This window comes from Bos grunniens, chromosome 11 (genome assembly GCF_055505025.1).
Source record: "Bos grunniens cultivar Pamir isolate PY7600 chromosome 11, Bosgru_T2T1.0, whole genome shotgun sequence".
NCBI lineage: Eukaryota > Metazoa > Chordata > Mammalia > Artiodactyla > Bovidae > Bos > Bos grunniens.
The window spans coordinates 43,475,430-43,492,872 of record NC_141175.1 but is presented as its reverse complement, the minus strand read 5'-3'; the positions used below and the strand labels follow the sequence as shown (position 1 = coordinate 43,492,872).

The window sequence follows — 17,443 nt, the reverse complement described above, 5'->3', positions numbered from 1 at the left end:
GTATACAAATGTCCCAAGGACACAAGACTACAGAGTACGTATATCGAATTTGAGATGGTTATTGAGTTTATGCCTGTGCCATCTTACTACGTAGACACTGAAGGCTAGATATTGACCACTTTCCATTTGAAGCTGCCCATTGAGAAGGAACACAATTCTATATACTTGAGCATAATTCTAGGTTAACCATAACTAGAGCAGAAGGTAGGAGATACAAATTCTAGCTCAGCTGCTACCCCATCATTAATTTGTTTACGAAGAGTTTCTTCATTTCTTAATGCCTCTGTTTTCATCTGTAAGATGGGCAGAAAGAAAAATATGGAGGCATTGCTTATCATTCTGAGTTTTTAGGAGAAGAAAAGAGAACTTGTATAGCCCCAGGGAGGGGAAGAAACAACAAGAATAAAAATTTTGGGGCACATACTGGAATTGAGTCTTGGGTCTCCTGCTTGAGGCAAAAAGCAGCTACTCAGAGACAGGCAATATAGTGTAAAAACCCCAATTATGAATTCAGTGAAAGGATGCTTTTTGGGGGGATAGTGTATTTCTGCAGGCAAGGAGTTCAGTGTGAAGTTCAGAGCCGCACAGGAATTGAATTTGGTGTGGCGGCTCTACCAGCAGAAAAGAACTACTGGAAGAAAGTGGTGGGCTTTAATTGAGCAGGTCAGGGTCAGAGGCTCTATTCATTTTATTCATGAATGAAAGGGCAAGTATAGAAAACACTGGGACTTTGTTTAGGAGGGATTTTGCTTGTGGTAAGAGTTCCAGTAAATCAGCTTGGTTTGAGGTTTCAACTTGGCAATAGGAGTGGGAAGTTGGGCTGTAGCTGGTTGAAGGATGGTTTCTAATACTATAGATGGTTCCAATACCATATTGCCTTCTAATATAAGGGATATTTTAAGGATGGAGAAGGGAACCATAGCCTAAATAAGGATGATCCACTAGGTCAAAATGTGACCTAAGAAATCATTTGTGCATGGCAATGTGCTGTTAAGTCGAATGTTTTAGTTGGGAAAATCAAGGATACTAGAGTACTGAATTTATATAAACATTTGAGAAAGAGACCCTATAAAATTTTGTTAAACACGAGTTTTTAGTTAAATTTTAAAAATGAAATGAAGCATTCTTAGGTCTCAGTTCAAATAAAAATATAAAAATATAATTCTAGACTATTTAGACATGAAATGAGAATACCACACCCAAGAACTGATAGAATGTAGTGAAAGCTATAATCAAAGAAAATGTACAATTTTAAATGTTTTAATTAATAAGTAGAAAAGACTACAGTAAGTAAACTTTCAGCACAAGAAGTAAAAATGTAGCCTTAAAAAGCATAAAAGAGAAATAAGTAAATATAAAGAAAGATTTTAATGAAAAAGAAAAGAGAACTCAGAAGAGGAAATTAAGTAGGATGAACTACTACCCTCAATTCTATAGCTGGTGTCAAGATTGCAGCTGGAATTCACTGCCTTTATCCTCTACCATTCATCCTAATATCACCTTGCACCTGTCCAGCACCTCTGCAGGTCTAGGTGTCTACCTGGTGGGATGACTGAGACCCACATGCTTGAGTAACTGGAAACCGTAGTTGTCATGCCCTTCTCGGGCCATGGCTGTGCACTTGCCCATTTACTGTCAAAGTTGGACAAGGTTCTACCACGAGATGCGTTAGCAGATCAGTTGGTTTTCAGAAACATCCTTCCTTAGTCCAGTGTATATCAGCAGCCCTCGTTCTCCTTCATGGTTAGGTAGTTACCCTAGTGATTCAGCAGACCAGTGTCTGCTGGTCTCTTGACACAAGGATCCCAAAGTGACCAGGTGGATTCATAGCTTAGAGTTTAATGTGATTCTTGCTGTGTCAACTGGTGGGAGCTTTCCTTCCCTGAGACCCAGGATCTCTAAATCTACAGAGCTTAGGGATAGGAATCACTAGTTCCCTCACTGTGAGTGATGGTAAGTGGGGCCACTCCCTTTTTTCCTCTGAAACTGTATATCCTGTCTGTGGAGGTTCAGCCCCATATAGCACATATAGTGTGCCTTGACTTAGCATGTATATTATGTTCTGGAGTGGGTGCCCCGTCCTCACAGAGAGAGTATCATCTCCGAGTTGGCACTTTGGTTGAAAGGCTATCCCATTGCTTTATCCAGCTTCTGGATGATGCGATATGTGCTAGGACTAGTGCATCCAATAACCATGTGCCCATTGTTGTGCTTCCCCTGCTGTAAAGTGGGTGCCTCAGGCCATTATGATATTTGTCAGGTCTGGATCAGCAGCTCAAATATTCAGCCCTAAACTAGTGATGCTGGCTGAGGCCTGCAGGTAAGAAAGGCAAACACATGAATAGAACATGTTTCAAATCCAATCAAGATGAATCATTCCTAGGATATAGCATAGAGTGCAATGGTCCCTGTTCAGAAACTCGGCATTGGTCTCTATCCCTGGTAGGTGAGACATTTGGTGCCAACAGTAGCTCCATCAGTCTTGGTGCCTGGAAGCTGATTCTGTTTGGCCCATGCACAGCCCTCATCCCTGTTACTATGGCCACTCAGTTCCTGCAAACATTCTGCCAGCACTGAGTAGGGGTTGATGGAGAGGCAGGTTAACATCAGTTGAACAGGGCGTGCTCTTGCCTATTTACTTAGTCCTTCTATGCTGGATTAGTTAACACTAGAGATACAGATCTTCACATTTTGTGTCTACTTCTGGAGGTTTGTCTTCATGCTTCTTCCCCATCTCTTCTTGTTTGGGAACTTCTAAGCCCTCTCTTTTGGGCCCCTAAACACACTAGAGGAGCCATTCTCCATTGGCCTTAAGCCAGTGTTCTTACCTCTAAGATAAGAACATGTGTTCTTACCTTGAGCTGCTTCTCATTCCATGCAGAGTGCAATGCCAGCTGTGCCTTCTGCAGCTCTGTCCTTTGGGAGGATTTTCTGAATCATTGCCTTTCTAGGCCACCTCTGAGGGAGGCTGTGGTATAGTAGCGGTCCATTGTCACCCCACACCCACATCTTGCACAGGCACAGCTGTGAACCAAGCTCAGCCTTTTTTCACTTGTCATTTGGTCTCCCAGGAGAGTCTTAAAGGACCTGCCCTGGTGGTCATAGATTTGAGCTCAGGGCAAAGCGTTGGTGTAGGTGAAGCTAGTGATCTATGGGCCCTGGCACCCAGCTTGTGCTCACTGGCCCTGCTTGTTGGACAGCATTCATCTATGAGGAATTGTTGCTGGGGCTGACCTTATTACTTGTTAGGTCTGCCAGAACCTAGTTCATAGTGAATAGTTCTGGTCACATGGTCACTTAATGTCTTGCAATCAGGCATACATCTCTACCAGGAACCAGTAGCATACAGGAGCCATTTTTTCACCTCTAAGGTTAGCATGACCTTATTTCCGAACCCGAGGAGACTATGCTGTGATTCTTCCTTTGGGGCTCCCCATAAACTCCACAGGACGTATTTTCCCCATACCAACTCCTCTAATTAATAGAGTCTGCCAGGTAATATTGACCATGGGGCAGGCCTGCTTTCATCACAGCTTGGTCCTGTCTTCTCAAGCCCTTTTCTGCTTTGGGATCTACCCCAGACTGGTGGCCTATCATGTAACTCAATAGGGGAATCAGAGCAATATTTTCAAGAATGGAAAATGCTTCCTCCAGAACCTAGATTACCAGGCTTTGTTCAGTTCAGTTCAGTTGCTCAGTCGTGTCCGACTCTTTGCGACCCCATGAATCGCAGCATGCCAGGCCTCCCTGTCCATCACCAGCTCCCGGAGTTCACTCAGACTCACGGCTACCGAGTCAGTGATGCCATCCAGCCATCTCATCCTCTGTCGTCCCCTTCTCCTCCTGCCCCTAATCCCTCCCAGCATCAGAGTCTTTTCCAATGAGTCAACTCTTTGCATGAGGTGGCCAAAGTATTGGAGTTTCAACTTTGGCATCAGTCCTTCCAATAAACACCCAGGACTGATCTCCTTTAGAATGGACTGGTTGGATCTCCTTGCAGTCCAAGGGACTCTCAAGAGTCTTTTCCAATACCACAGTTCAAAAGCATCAATTCTTTGGCACTCAGCCTTCTTCACAGTCCAACTCTCACATCCATACATGACCACTGGAAAAACCATAGCCTTGACTAGATGGACCTTTGTTGGCAAAGTGATGTCTCTGCTTTTGAATATGCTATCTAGGTTGGTCATAACTTTCCTTCCAAGGAGTAAGCATTGTACTACCTCCTTATTGATAGGAGGTTTGAGATGCAGAATTTTGTCCTTTCACTTTTGGAAGTAATGAATCAACATCTCCAGGTCTCTACAAAATTCACTGATACAAAAAGTCCCTGAATCTTCATAGAATTTATCTCCCATCCTCTGGAAGTGTGTGTTACTGAGGCCTCCAAACTACTCATTACTTCTTATTCATCCTGCCCAACATAATGGATGAGTGTGACATTCTGTAATAGGTCCAGTAGATTTCAATCTCTGAAGGTTACAGTATGACAGAAGTTAGGGAAGTTAACAGTCCCAGGGAAAGATGGTTAATGTATTCTCTTGCCTATTCCAAAATGAAGGAGAGCCATTTATGACCTTTCTTTCTGATGGGGATGGAAATAGGGCTTCACTGGATCAGTGGCTGCATGCCATATGTTTAAGGCCGTGTTGACCTGCCCTAGAAAAGGTACCACATCTGGCACAGCAGCTGTAACTGGAGCTACTACTAGGCTGAGTTCGATGTCATCCACTGGCATCCCCTAGGATCAGTCTGGTTTTTAATAAACACACTGGAAAGTGGGTGTTATGGGGACTACCAGCCCTGCACCCTAGATCATGATGACATCTTTAGGGTGCTACTAATTTCTGCTATTCTCCCAGAGATGTGATAGAGCGTTTTATTTATAATTTTTGACTGGGAAGGGGAAGTTCCAGAGGCTTCCACTTGACCTTCCCCACTATAACACCTTTTACCCCAATGGTCAGGAACCTGTGTAAAGATTCTGTCATCTACCAAGTGTGCCCGTTCCATTTATACATTTGGAATCCAAGGACATTTTCAAATCCCAGGGATGGATTTGTGGGCCCACTGGCCTACAAGCAAGATGGGCCCAGGACTCCACTTATTACTTGGCCACCATAAGCTCCCACTCTAATGGTAGGGTATTCATTCAAGGATACAGGTTCCTTTGCAGGCCAGAGACCTCTGTATCATCTTTAAGCAAGGGGGTGCTCTATATAAATAGGGAGCAGTGAGTCACCTCTGTAGGTCCAGAGAGGTCAGGGGATCTGGAGTATAAATGTTTTCAAGTATATAGACCACAATGAGTCATCTCAAACCTCACAATTTCACACCTTCCCCAATCCGGGCCACAACCTTGGCAAAGTGCTCTTCAGTTCAGTTCAGTCACTCAGTCATGTCTGACTCTTTGCAGCCCTATGGACTGCAGCACACCAGGCTTCCCCATCCATCACCAACTTCTGGAGCTTGCTCAAACTCATGTCCATCGAGTCAGTGATGCCATCCAACCTTCTCATCCTCTGTCATCCCCTTCTCCTCATGCCTTCCATCTTTCCCAGCATCAGGGTCTTTTCCAGTGAGTCAGTTCTTCGCATCAGGTGGCCAAAGTATTGAAGCTTCAGGTAAAGTGCTCTTACCCAGGCTGAAAATCCAACTTTCTCTGGAGCTTTGTTTTTCTTATAATTAAGTCTTGGCCTTGATCCTTAACCTCCTTCTCCCACAAGGGATCAGAAATCAGAGCATCTTTACCTGCTGCCAACGTGGTCCTCCAATTTTCACTTAGCCTTCAATTAGTGATTAATTACCTCAGTCTTTTCTTGTGTTTCCTCAACACATCAGTGCCACTCAGCAAGCCATTGTCCTTATAATTACTACTTCCTCAGAACCTCTCAAACTTAAGCTACTGCACCTGCCAGTGAATTTTCTTCCAAGGGTATCCTATCTCAGGTTGTCACTGGTATAAAATTTTAGTCTTGCACTGCTGCTGCTGCTGCTAAGTCGCTTCAGTTGTGTCTGACTCTGTGTAACCCTGTAGATGGCAGCCCATCAGGCTCTGCCGTCCCTGGGATTCTCCAGGCAAGAACACTGGAGTGGGCTACAGCAAGCATAAAGTTTTGTACCAGCTTCTAGGATGAGGTCTTCATTGCCAACTGGTTAGCAGGTGATCCAGTTCCAAACTGGACTATTAGTTCAGCCTTCTTTCTTAGATCACTACTAACAACTATTTTAATAATGGTTCCCAGAAGGGGAAAAAAAAAACCCTCTGAATTGGAGGCTCCCTTGCAGGAAGCTCATTGGTAAATGCTCTCAGGGCCAGGACCTTAGGGGCAGTGGGGGAAGTGTTAGACTGTGATGAAATTGCCCCAGGAACCACATCCACTTCCATGAGGAGCCCTGGAGCTGGGATGGTTCTTGAGAATTTCCCTGCTTTGAAGCAAGAAATCTGGACCTTGATAATCCCTAACCTACCTATCAGAGGACATGGGCTGTCTGGTTGGGAAGTATAACTTTAGGCAAGGCAGCTGTCTCCTGCTTAGGGTGAGTGAAGAGAGGGACTCAGCTTAAAATTGCCATCCATCAAGACCCAGGAGCTAGGGAAATGTGTGTACAAGCCAAGATAGAGGGTCTAAACTATGGATCATAACAGCCATTGCTGTCCTATATAGGAGTGATAAACCCTAAAATAGGATGAGAAAGACAATTTGACTAATACTAACAACCAGAAATAGAAAATGTCTTTATACAAACTTAATAAGAAATGTTGAAGAATTATTTCAAAAAACCCACATTTCTATTGAGAAACAATCTATTAATATATGAAAGTTCTTCATTTCTGAATAAGAAAACTTAAAAGCCAGTTCTTTTCAAATTAACAGAATAGAATATCCAAAAATAGACTCAAGTATATGTAATAATTTGTATGTGAAAGGTATAGTACTTAAAATTAGAGGGGAAGGAAAGATTATTCAATAAAACCTTTTGAAACATATGGCAAACCACTGGGGGCAAAAATTAAGATCTTCTACCTCACACCATATAAAAAATTAAGTGCTGTATGAATTCAATATTTAAGTAGATTATAAAAACCTATAAAAACCAGGAGTAAATATGAGTGCTTTACAAAATCATCTTTTGGTGGCGTAGATATTTAAGTCTTAATACAGAAGGTAGATAATATTTAAGAAAAAGATAATTTGCTAAATAAAGACTAGTTCTCCATAAAAATAATGAAAACTTAAAAATAAGTAAAACTAGGGATAAGGTATTTGTAAGGATATGTCTGCGTGCACCTAAGTCACTTGAGTCGTGTCCGACTCTGTGACAGTAAGGACTATAGCCCACCAGGCTCCTCTGTCCATAGGATTGTCCAGGCAAGAATACTGGAGTGGGTTGCCATGGCTTCCTCCAGGGGGTCTTCCTGATCCAGGGATCAAATCTGTGACTCTTACATCTCCTACATTGACAGGAGGGTTCTTTATCACTAGTGCCACCCGAGAAGCCTAAGGATAGGTCTACTAATATCCTATAAAGAACTTGTATAAATCTTAAGAAAAATACAAGTCCTCTAGTAAGTAAATGTATAAAGGATATGAACAAATACTCACAAAAGCAGAAAAATAAAGTTAATAAGCATATTAAAAATGTGATTATGTACTAGTGATTAAATGCATGCAATTGAAAGCAACAAATAATATCATTTATCATCTATAAAATTGGATAAGGATCTTTTAAAATTGTAGTTCTCACTCTTGTTTTGGATGTAGGGTATATACCTGCCCATCCCCAGAAAATAGAAACTTAAAGCATTATTTATTTATTTGGCTGCATTGGGTCTTAGTAGTCATGGAACACGGAATCTTTGTTGTGTGATGTGAGATCTTTTGTTGCAGTGCACAGGTTCTTTAGTTGTGGCTCAGTATTTGCTGCACATGGGCTTAGTTGCTCCACAGCATATGGGATTTTAGTTCCATGGCTGGGGCTTGAACATTTGTTCCCTGCATTTCAAGGTAGATTCATAATCACCTTCCCAAATTGTCAGACATTTACAGAGAATGAAAAGTCCATATATTGATCTATATTCCCCCAGATCTGATTCATACCCCTTGATGTAGCAGTTCTATTTCTAGGAATGAATCCCCCTCAGAACAATCATTGATAAGCACAAAGCTTGCTCTACAATGATGTTCAATACACAGCTGTTTCTAATCCCCATTGTTGGAAACAGCCTATGCCTCTTAATAGGCATTTGTTGATAATACTTTATCTATATCATACTGTATATGCTGTCTAGTCTTTAAAAATGCTATTGCAGAACAATATTCAGTGATGCAGAAAAATGTGTAAGTAAAACATTAAGGGAATTTAGACAGCATTAAAATGGGAGGAACAGTTGATTCCTTTTTTTTTTTTTTTTTTTGTGGCTCATGCATTGGGGCAGGGTGGGAACCTGCAAATGTGTATACTTCAAAATGTTAGTTATGATTATTCCTAGTTCGCCAGATTTTGAATGCATTCAGTCTTTTTCTTTTTGATTTTCCTATTTTCTACAGTGTTCTATGAATCAAGGTTGCAGTGAGTACCTAAAAATAAATGAAAAAAATAATTCTTTGTTCAGTCCTGATTCTATTCCAATTCATCCTGATACTAGTTTCATGATTTTAGAGGAATGGATTTAAATGAGAAAGAGAAAAGAAATTCATAGAATCCATGTTGGCTTCATAGGTCCTTTTCTGATGAGCTTGGGTTTTTAAAGATGTACAGAATTTAAAAGAATAAACTCTGAACCAGGGGTGAGTAAAAGATAATGTCTAGCATAAACAAAAAATAGTGAAAGAAAAAATTAAAAGAAAATTTTAAAGCAAAAGAAAGTTAAAGCTCAAAGTGTGAACCAGGGCTTTAAAAAATGCTTAGCATAGGAAAAAGGATTTAAAGCTAAGCACGGAATAAGAAGAAAAGAAACCCTTTTGGCTGGTGCTTGGCAGCACCAAGGTACTGTTGATGAATGATCAGAACAGTGCAAACTCCGTCAGTCCTATTTTACATTCATCTCTTCTGCCAAAAGGAATGGTGCTGGGCTGTAAAAGGAAGAACAAATCTCAGTAGGAAGGAACTGAGGCCCATATGAATGAACAGATCCGGGGACCTCCACACTCTGGGTGAATTCTAATTTCCTGGCTAGAGCTGACACCCTTCTGTGTTCTTGCACCCAAGAGCGCAGATCACTGCCAGTGTTCATGGACCAAGCTGGTGGGGCACAGGTGATGAGAGAGATTCCCAGATGGGATGTGGGCCAACAGAGTTCCCTGTTTCAGAAAGGAAAGAATGGTGAGTCCCTTAAACTTCATCTAGTGGGCAGTATTCTCAAATCATTAAGGGAATGGTTTAGAGGAAGCCCAGAATAGGAAGCAAATGTTCTCTATAAAATAAAGGTGAACTAAGTGGGGGAAAATAGTATAAATCAGAGAACAAACACGATGCATCTCTGTCGATACTGTGCAGGTGATGAGGGATGAGATAAGGTCAAGAAATAATGACGGTGCCGCCCACTTACAGCTTGCAGGTGGGGCTTAGAGCTGCGTATCTAGGAGTTGGCATATAAGAAAAATAGAATAAAATGGGGATTCTTTAGGTAATTGTTTTCAAGAAGAGTGCAGGGGAAGTGACAAGGCTGTGGAATAATTCTGGCATTTCAGTCAAAGTTGCACAAGGTGGCAAGTCAGTGTGGACACCTACGCTCAAGAAGTGAGTTGGAAGAGTCTGGGAAGTTCACCCGTGAAGAGGGTCTCACTGCCCTGCTGGGTGCTCTGCTAAGTCTGATGATTGTGTGATCTATTTTTTGGAAACTGTTTTAAATGGCTAATAGGAAAATTATGAAGAAAGAACAAACATAATACAAGGAGAAGATGTAGCAACTGTTACAGAAAGGAAAGATGAAAGCCATTATGAGCTCCCAAGCTTTTAACCTGTTTTCTTTCCTTCTTTCTGTTTTGCATCCCTCCTTCAAGTATTAATTAAGCTACTACTATAAACAAAGTATTGCGCTAAGCATGGAGATCATTCTCTTCTCAAATATTTATTAAGTGCTTAATCTAGGCACTGAGCATTCATCAGTGACTGATTCAGCAGAGTCTCTGTTCTCATGAACATCTAAGGTGGTGGGTAGGGAAGCTGGGGAAGGACAGAGACAGGCAGAGACAACAATACGCACAGAAGTTATAATCCAGGAAGGTGTGATGGGAGGTATGAAGAGACCCAATTCACAGCCAGAGGACGGAACATGAGAGTGGGTGAGGTGTCGGTGAGGGAGGCCTTGCTGAAAAGGTGACATCTGAGCTGGCAACTGCAGGAGTAAGCCTGAGCTGTGCAGACATCTTGGGGAAAGCCAGTTGCTACCTGAACAGTGAAGAAGAGTTTGCCAGTTATCCAAATAAAATGGACCAGGAAATCTTGCAGCGAGAGCAAATAACTTGCACAATCTGGAAGGTGGGAAAGGACAAAACTCATCCAAGTGACTGAAGGAAGTTTGGTTTGAAATGTAATGTGGGAGCAGCCCAAGATGAGCTTGGACACAAGCAAGGGTCAAAACATAGATAGCCATAACCATTCTCAGAAACTGGACTTTCTCTTAATGACAGTGGAGACTCATCGATGGTTTTAATCAGCAAAGTGACATGACCAAATTTTTATTTTGGAGAATTCCTTCTGGCTGGTGCAAGGAGATGTGATTACAGTCAGACATGGATGAGAATGGTAGCAGAGACCACTTAGGATGCTGTGTGGTAATTTAAGTAAGAGCTATTGGTGGCCTGAACTAGGCTAGTGAGAGAGAGGCCCGAGAGAAGAGAGCAGAAGAGACGAGCTAGAGATGGGAGGAAATCAGAGGAGAGGAATCAGAATAACCCCCAAATCAAGGATAACACGTGGTAGATGGTGGTATATTCACCAAGGAGGAGCAGCAGGTTTGGGGTAAGAAGAGGAGTTTTGAAGAGCAAGGAGCTGAGTAATGGAGTCTGACCAAGTTCAAAATACATTTGGGCCACTGGGTGACAACCTCAAATAATTTATGAGAATAAAACTCAGATAGGCAATGTAACTGGGCCAGGTATCAAAGTGTTGCAAAGACCAAAGCTGATAAGACCTGGGTTCACATCCCCATTTGCTCATCTATTTTTGTTTTTTTAAGTTTGTTTGTTTTGTTGTTGTTGTTTGTTTGTTTTTTAATTTGGACCATTGCTTCTGTTTCATGTTTTCGTTTTTTGGCTCCAGGGCATGTGGGATCTTAGCTCCCTGACCAGGAATCGAACCTGCATCCCCTTCACTGGAATACAAAGTCTTAACCACTGAACCACCAGGGAAGTCCTTACTCATCTCTAAATGAGACAGTTGGGTTAGATTTTGAGAGTTGTTACATTTCTGTGGCAGGGTGAAGAGTAAAGGCCGAGTTTGTAAGAAGAAAACTTTTGGAAGAATTCTGTCTCTATATAAATAATTTCCATTTTTGAAATTGATGGTTTGAGACTAACATCAGTTTATTTTTGTGTCAGCAGAAATAGAACCAGGGTGAAGAAGGGCAAGTAAATACTCTGTATGTAAATTACAAGGAAAACAATTGTTAAGTACCAAATGATATGGCCAAGAGAAGGGGGTTGTGAAGGGAAACAAAATAAAACAGGTTGTGAAAAATGTGGGCATGATTTGATCCAGGGATGTGGGTATAGAAAAGAAGAAAAAATGAGGGAGACATCAACTTATCAATAAAGATCCTCAGAAGCAGTGAAAACACCTGTGGGTATAACAACAGTAGTAAAGGCTATAAAAGAGGCAGAACTAACCAGGAGGGGAAATAAGCTTTAGGGAGGAAGAAGGGGTAGGACAGTGGATGGAGAGGAAGATCATATGAGGCTATGATAACCGGTAGGTAAGGTTTGCAGAGAGATTCCTGGTTTGCTTGGTGGTATTAAGGCAGCTGGAAACACACGTCTCACTTGTGGGCTTTAACGCCTGTGAGCGTCAAAAGTGATGACAGTTGAGAGCACTTAGAGTGGTATAAAATTCTATACACATGTAGGAAATTCTTAAGCTTTTTCAGTTAAAGAAGAAAAATATTCTTTCCGACGAGTGTGTTACTTGTTCTTCCCCACTGAAAACCACAGAGGAGTAGATCAGACACGTGAAGGTGTGTTTGCTTCTCACACAATCTCCTGAGAAGGAGACGTGTTCATACACCTTAAGTGGGAGAATTTGGGCAATTTATTCCTGATTATTTAGGACAATGATATTCAGGTTCCTCTGTGTGTCGTAGCTGTTCTACAGGGAACCACTGCATCTGTCAATTCTGCTAAAGTCTGAGTTTGAAGATTGTTTCATTCCTGTGACTTCCTTTGATAAATCAAATAATGTCTTAATACTCTGTAGACATGATCAAATGTAACTTGAAGGGGAATAACACTGGGAGGTAGGTTTGGCAAGGTATCATCCTCTAGGACTTACCCAGCAGGCATTGATTCAGGCCGAGTAGTTGAGAGAGAGAGATTGAGAGACAGAGAGATGATTATATTCACTGGAAAACAAGTACATATTAATGAATGTATTTTTTTTTTTCTGTAAGCTAGCGAATGTGGCTAAGAGTCTTGACTTTTCTCCTTGGCTGAACATGAACTTCTTAAAGTCCACCTGAATGACTCTCAACTTTGGTTCGAGGCTTCCCAGGTGGTGCTAGTGATAAAGAACCTGCCTGCCCGTGCAGGAGATGTGAGACCCAGGTTCAGTCCCTGGGTTGAGAAGATCCCCTGGAGGAAAGGTATGGCAACCCACTCCAGTATTTTTGCCTGGAGAATTGCATAGACAGAGGAGCCTGGCAGGCTACGGTCCATAGGATCACACAGAGTTGGACGCAACTCAAGTGACTTGGCATGCATGCATGCGTATGCCATCCCCTGGCTCCTAAGCCAGTTTCTCTAAACTGGGTCATGGCTGCTGTGTGGCATTGTTCATGGGAATGCGAAAAGTGTACTTTCTGCCCCCAGGTTTTCCCACATAGTTTCTCTTAGCTTCTTCTTGCTCTCCCGTTGATGTCTTTTCACCCGTACTTTTTAACATAAGTGATGTCGGTATAGTACTTGAAGGATTTTCTGAGAAGTGCCACTTCTAGAGAACGTGGTCCCTTTGGGCCTCTGGCTGTGCTTCCAGAAGAGAGCATCCTTGCCCTCTTCTCTCCTTTCCTTTCTTTATTGTCTGCCTTCTTTTCTTCTTTCTTCTTCCCCATGCATAGTTGGATAGTCAGGCCTGGAGCGATCAGAGTTATATCAGTACCTGCCCTGAATTCTTTCCTAATCCAAATCCTTCCCCTACTTGGATCCCCGATTCAGATGTCTGGACTGTGAGAATTTCTCTGGAGGAGTTGTTGCTCCCTCCAAGGTGGCTGAGCAAAGTAACATTGTACATGTGGCAGGCACATGGCTGAATGCTCTGCCTTTGCCTGGGATTGGATGTTGATTGACAGGGCACCAATAGCAACTTTATTTTATGTACCCAGAGCCCAGCTAAACTGTATGCCTTACCAGGTGGCAAAGGCTGGTCTGAAAGTCTGGAGAAACTGTGAGTGTCTGAGTGAGTTTTGATATTTAATTTTGCTCTGATCCATTTGAGAGGCAGAAAGGGAAGACCGTGGGTGGTACAGAGCCTCTAGGGGTGTAAGTGACACTCTGAAAGCATTCCTTCCTTTCTTGGTTGCTGTTTCTTGATCTAATGGAAACAGAAGGCCACATAGAAAATTCTTAAGCTTTAGCATTTAACTAATGCGTTTGGGGAATTGAGGGAGGGGAGCACTTTTCCAAACTGGTAGAAAGACCTCCAACATGGAAACAAGAAAAAACTCTTTAAAATAGCTGAAGACATGTTAAAATAAATAGGGCCACCTTGCCTTTTCCCTCTCAGACAAGACTTTTCAAGTAGCCGCACAAACAAAATCACTGTGCCTGGGAGTCTTGGGGACTCCACAAACACTTGATGGATTCAAGACAGAGGTGTGGAGGGCTGCACTGATTGTGGTTGAACCCAAGAGAAGACGTGACAAAGGATCCTGGTATATTCCTGTGTATTAAATTTCCCTTTCCAATTTAGTATGTTTCATCACATTTGCCGTCAAATTTAATAGATGCCATTATTTTATGTTCCATAAAGAAAAGAAAAACAAGTTGTCTAAAGTATGAAATGCCATTGATTTTAAGATGAATCTTGATTTTAGAGCAGTTATTTTGTGAACAGCTTTAGAATAGGTGAAATATCATAATAGAAGATCTATAGACTCTAGAAGGGAAGAGAGATGACCTGCCCTTCATGCAGTTCCCTTTGCTGAAACACTGAGCTGAATGCCCAAACTTCTTTAAGTTTCTTCCTTTAGTAGATGAATAGAACTTAATAGGTTTTCCTCTACTAGTTGGTAAGTAGGAGTGCCTTTGACCTCCTGCCTATTTTCCGTGTACTTTGGAAACGCACGGTTATCCCCTAGGCCCAGGGATGGTCAGATTTGTGAAACAGATGGTGTATGCTTTTCAGACATCTCCATCTTGCTAAATCCCATTCATTCTGTGACACTCCATTCATTATTCTCCCCAGTATTGCATGCCCTCGTGTTCCCTAGTGATTGCCCAGGCGGCTCTGGGGAAACCTGTCAGTGTGTGTTTTGAGAAAGTACCTCAGATTCCTTTCTTTTCCATCCCCCATGTCAAAACTTAGTTGTTCTGGATACTATTCCCTTGGATCCTTGCTAGGTGACTAGCTAGTTACTCTGAGATTAAGTAGTGACAAACTGGTACTAGCTTAGGTCATTCCTTCCAAGATACACATTTTAAAGTGAACTTGGACCTTGTTGAAGATTTTTAATCCTAAAAGTGATGATTGAAAGGTCAAAATAATTGAGAAAATATTTGACCTGAAGGGCTTACTGTATTCTTCAAGTCAGAGTATATATAGAGAGCATATTCTAAGGCTTTAGTTTACCAGGTTAGTACATAGACTGTCAGAAGGATCTGGGGCAAGTCTAGCCCATATCACAAACTGTCCCCCACTCCTGAGCCCTTGGCACACTCTATGATTTAATCACAGCTCACTTCTTGTTGAGACATGCACTCAGAATCCTCCTTAACAAAACTCTTACATCAAGTGATTGGAGTTGACACGTGAAATGAAGTCTGCTTTCTAGCTCTGATATAAGTCCTCTTGGGCAAGGGTGTTTATCAGCTCACATACCTTTTCTCGCTTATGAGCACAGTCACCTTCTTTCCATCCAGAGTCTCTTAATCCATCAGGGTAAGTGAAGGAAATAGTAAGAAAATATGTAGAATCTTGTTTTCAGAAGTATTTCAGTCTCATGTATCAGGACATTTGTCAGAACTGAAAACTGGAGAAGATGTTTTTGGAAAACAGTGTGTGCTTGTCCTATGTGGAGCTCTCCCGGGCAACATGGACAACAGAGAACTGGGGCAGGCTCTGCAAGGGAGATGATTAAAGGCTGGGGCTGGAGCATCTGTGTGTGGCAGTGTTAAAGCATGGACTAGCCTGGAAAGGAAGAGCCTGCCGAATGACCTGAGGATGGTCATGACACGCTAGGACCGTGACTGTAGTGTTCACCAGCTATTTTCTGTCTCCCGGAAGATGATGGACCTCTGGCCAGAAGGAAATGTTGATTTGTTTAAAACAGGAGCTGCCAGAAAGGCCTGCACATGTTGAGTGTTTAGTATATAGTATATACTCTTGTAGGGGGTGCCCATCTGTGATGGAGTTGGGGGGCTACAGATTTCCTGCTCTTGAGCAGCTGATGGTAACTAGAGTGGGATGAGACAGCATCTTAATAGTGAACAGTTACTTAGGGCCCAAGTGGAGCTCATAGTCACTCTTCTCCATGCTTTACATACATTAACGTATTGTCTCCATTTTACAGATGAGGAACTGCGGCCTGGAGAAGTTCTGTAAATTTCCCAGGATCACACTGCTGGCAGTTATTTGAGTTACTTAGAGTCAGGATGGGCTCTAGAATCCCCACCTGAGTCATAATCCCGTGCTCTCTCTTCAGTCACTCTCCCCCTGGGCAGAATGAGTTACTCTAGAAAAAGAGAAGTGAGAGAATGCTCCCAGATTCCTCAGTATGAGCTCACTGGGATGTCCCTGTGGCCACTGAGAATCTCCTCCTGATGCACTCTGTGATTCTCTTGTAAAATTGGAGAACAGCGCCAAGACGTCAACCTATATGCATCCCCAGTGAGAAGCACAATGGTTGATAGGAAGAGTGTTCAATGGATGGATGGGTGAGTGGATGGATGTTTACACTGGACATCAGCCTAGTTTTGAAATACACACTAGGAGAGAAAACCAGCCTCTCCAGAAAAGGAGGGAGAATTGGTCTCTGACGAAGTTAAACAATAACCAAAATTCAAGACTCTGTTCCTTCCCAAGAACTCAAAGATTATGTCTTGTCAAGACCTTACCTAAAACTTACTTTCTCCACAGATCTCCACAAAGAGCACCAGACTTACTCCTTCCCATGCCAAATGTCTGTCTGTGCGGAGTCTCAGTCCATCTGGATGCATTGTACACGTCTCTGCTATGGAATGACTCCTAGTGAATTCTAGTATAGAATGAGTTCTGTGAGGTGACACACCAGCTCTCCAGGAGAGGTGATAGCCGATGTCTCAAATCTTTCATTTCTGGCTCATTGTTTTGGCTTAGTTCTGAATGAGTATTTGAGAAATACTAATGAATCTGAGTATTTCCACTCAAGACCTAGCAGGTGAACCAATACAAGGCCCAGAAAGCACTATACCAGGGTTATTGTAATGCCTGCTGCTTATTTTTATTATTTAGAAAAGAGAAATTTCGATTTTGCTGCTGCTATGCTGATCACCCCCTGTAATAACTACTATATGTAGTCATTCATTTTACTGTAGGAGAAACGAAGCCATCCAATTCTGGTACAGGGCCAGAGACTGAGACTATAATCTGCTACAGGACTGAGACTATAATCCACACCTCCTGGTTCTTAGTTCCCTGCTTGTTCCTCTAAACCCATATTTTATTAGAAACTAGTCTAAGGAGTCCTGGTAAATGAGAGCAGTCACAAGTAAGCTTGTTGATCACCAAGAAGTTACAGCCATCAGAGGAAACGGTCCAGGGCAGTGGTTCTGAAAACCAGGCTGTAGGTCATGTGCCATCAGGATCAGCTTGAGTTCTTTTTATAAATGCATATCCCTGGGCTTCTACTCAGAACTGTTGGATAAGAATACCTGCTGGCTAGCTCAGGACTCTGCATGTTCCGCACATTCCCCAGGTGATACTCACAGCCAGGAATTTAATGGACCAGCTGGTCAAGCGATTTCCTACAGTATAAACCACTTATTGAATAGGCTTTGTGCATAAAAACAGTCTTAGGAGATGATTTACTTCC

General features: G+C 42.2%; 1 long non-coding RNA gene across 7 annotated transcripts; it reads left to right on the top strand.

Annotated features, from left to right (window-relative positions):
• Positions 1 to 11,765: 11,765 nt before the first annotated feature.
• On the top strand, positions 11,766 to 17,107 carry LOC147363008 (uncharacterized). 7 transcript variants are annotated; one of them, XR_015136689.1, is made up of 3 exons: positions 11,766 to 11,916; positions 12,611 to 12,802; positions 15,944 to 17,107. It is a non-coding gene; the product is annotated as an uncharacterized LOC147363008 (long non-coding RNA). The 7 variants fall into 7 exon arrangements; XR_015136691.1 differs by having other exon boundaries at positions 11,820 to 11,916; positions 12,615 to 12,802; XR_015136692.1 differs by having other exon boundaries at positions 11,822 to 11,920.
• The last annotated feature ends 336 nt before the right edge of the window (positions 17,108 to 17,443 follow it).